General features: G+C 45.0%; 1 pseudogene; it reads left to right on the top strand.

The window, feature by feature from the left end:
* Positions 1 to 756: 756 nt before the first annotated feature.
* On the top strand, positions 757 to 2208 carry LOC104617063 (annotated as a pseudogene).
* Positions 2209 to 2831: the final 623 nt, after the last annotated feature.

The raw sequence follows: 2831 nt of genomic DNA, 5'->3' as shown, positions 1-2831 counted from the left end.
ACTTTTGCTCTCCATTGGATTAGAATTTTTTACTTTCTCTCCTTCTATTTTTTTAACATGGTGTCTTTAGAACTGTTATTCTCCATTTAAATGTTTATGAAGATGAGCTTACAAATAGCTGTTAGCTATTAAATCTTTGTGATTGCATAATGAGCTATTGTCCTGACTTTTTTCTCTGAGGGGTAAGCGATATTCATTTTTTTTTCTTCACCGGCTTTCAAAATTTTATGTAAAAAAGAAATACAAAAAGGATATTTAATCTTTTCTTTTACTGTCATTGCCATGGAAACATTAAAAGTAAGAGGAACTGTAGGAAGAAGATGAAAAAGTAGAGACAAAAAAGGAGATACAGAACACTAAAGAAAAAAAGAAGGCATGCAGCAGTGCATTAAATTATAAAACAATCAATATTTAGATAGTGTTTTGGTTCAGGAATTCTGTCATATTTGGAAAAGCTAGACCTGAAATACAGATTAGTTTGATCAATGCCTATAAAAATAAGAGTAATTTCTCCATTCAGTAGAAATACTAAAAACCCCACTTTGATTCATGTCTTTTCTCATGTTTTCGTAGTATTATAACTGATAATGGTAGGGGTTTACGGCTGAGTTGCATTACGCTAGGATGAACGCTTCTGGGTTAGGATGTGGAGCTTCTGGACAACTCAAACACAAAAAGGAAGCCTACAGAGGGTGGAAGCAAGGACAGGTAGCCTGGGAGGAAGACAGAGAAATTGTCTGAGCAGCCAGGGATTAGGTGAGGAAAGCTAAAGCCCTGATAGAATTAAATCTGACCAGGGACATCAAGGGCAACAAGAAAAGCTTCTACAGGTACGTTGGTGATAAAAGAAAGACTAGGGAAAATGTGGGCCCTTTCCGGAAGGAAACAGGAGACATAGTTACCCGGGATATGGAGAAGTCCGAGGTACTCAACAAGTTTTTTGCCTCAGTCTTCACCGGCAAGTGCTCAAGCCATACCACTCAAGTCGCAGGAGGCAAAGGCAGGGACTGGGAGAATGAAGAACCACCCACTGTAGGAGATCTGGTTTGAGGCCATCTAAGGAACCTGAAGGTGCACAAGTCGATGGGACCTGATGAGGTGCATCTGCGGGTCCGGAGGGAACTGGTGGTTGAGGTTGCTAAGCCACACTCCATCATATTTGAGAAGTTGTGGCAGCCCGGTGAATCTCCTAGTGCCCGGAAAAGGGGAAACATAACCCCTGGTTTTAAAAAGGGAAAAAAGGAAGACCAGGGGAACTACAAGCCAGTCTATCTCACCTCTGTGAGTCTCAGCAAGATCATGGAGTAGATCCTCCTGGAAACTACACTAAGGCACATGGAAACTAAGTAGGTGATTGGTGACAGTCAACATGGCTTCACTAAGGGCAAATCATGCCTGACAAATTTGGTGGCCTTCTACAACGGGGTTACAGTGTTAGTGGATAAGGGAGGAGTGACTGACATCATCTACCTCGACATGTGCAAAACATTTGACACTGTCCTGCAAGACATCCCTGTCTCTAGATTGGAGAGACATGGATTTGACAGATGGACCACATGGTAGACAATGACTCGTCCAGATGGTTGCAGTCAAAGAGTTGCGGTCAACGGCTAGATGTCCAAGTGGAAATCAGTGACGAGTGGCATTGCTCCAGGATCGGTATTGGGAATGGTGCTGTTTAACATCTTTGTCGGCAACATGGGCAATGGGATTAAGTGCACCCTCAGTGAATTTTCCAATGACACCAAGCTGTATGGTGCGGTCGACACGCTGGAGGGAAAGGATGCCATCCAGAGGGACCTTGGCAGGCTTGTGAGGTGGGTGCATGTGAACCTCATGAGGCTCAATAAGGCCAAGTGCCATGTCCTGCACATGGTTTGGGGAAATCCCAAGCAGAAATACAGGCTGCGCGGAGAATGGATTGAGACCAGCCCTAAGGAGAAGTACTTGGGGGTGTTGGTTGATGAGAAGCTCAACATGGCGTGGCAACGTGTGCTTGCAGCCCTGAAAGCCAACCATATCCTGGGCTGCGTGCAAAGCAGCGTGGCCAGCAGGTCAAGTGAGGTGATTCACCCCCTCTGCTCCGCTCTGGTGAGATCCCACCTCGAGTACTGCATTCATGTCTGGAACCCCCAATATAAGAAAGACATGGACCTGTTCGAGAGGGTCCAGAGGAGGACCGCGAAGGTGATCAGAGGGCTGGAGTAGCTCTCCTATGAGTACAGGCGGAGAGAGTTGGGCTTATTCATCCTGGGGAAGAGAATGCTCTGGGGAGACCTTATTGCAGCCTTCCAGTACCTGAAGGGGGCCTACAAGAAATCTGGAGAGGGACTTTTTACAAGGACATATAGGGGTAGGGCAAGGGGTAATGGCTTTAAACTGAAAGAAGGTAAATTTACATTAGACAGAAGGAAGAAATATTTCACTGTGAGGGTGGTGAGGCACGGGAACAGGTTGCCCAGAGAAGTTGTGGATGCCCCATCCCTGGAAGTGTTCAAGGCAGGTTGGATGGGGCTTTGAGCAACCTGGTCTAGTGGAAGGTGTCCCTGCCCATAGAAGGGGGGTTGAACTAGATCTTTAAAGTTCCATCCAACCCAAACCATTCTATGATTCTATGTGCATTCAGTTTGCTCTTCTGTCTTTTTTACGTGCCTTGGACCATTGCCCAAACCCTTTGGAAAAAAGACCTTCCTGATAAGTGTAGATAAGTCACTGAAGTCTGGATCCTTAAATGTAATTTGGTCTGAAGGACTTAGAGAGTGTGTCATTGTTCTTTTCTTGGATGCATGAATCTAAACCAATTTTATCTGGATGCACTTACTCTAAATATC

This window comes from Phaethon lepturus, unplaced genomic scaffold, assembly GCF_000687285.1.
Source record: "Phaethon lepturus isolate BGI_N335 unplaced genomic scaffold, ASM68728v1 scaffold3960, whole genome shotgun sequence".
NCBI lineage: Eukaryota > Metazoa > Chordata > Aves > Phaethontiformes > Phaethontidae > Phaethon > Phaethon lepturus.
The sequence above is the reverse complement of the archived record's forward strand: the minus strand, read 5'-3'. Positions and strand labels throughout refer to the sequence as shown.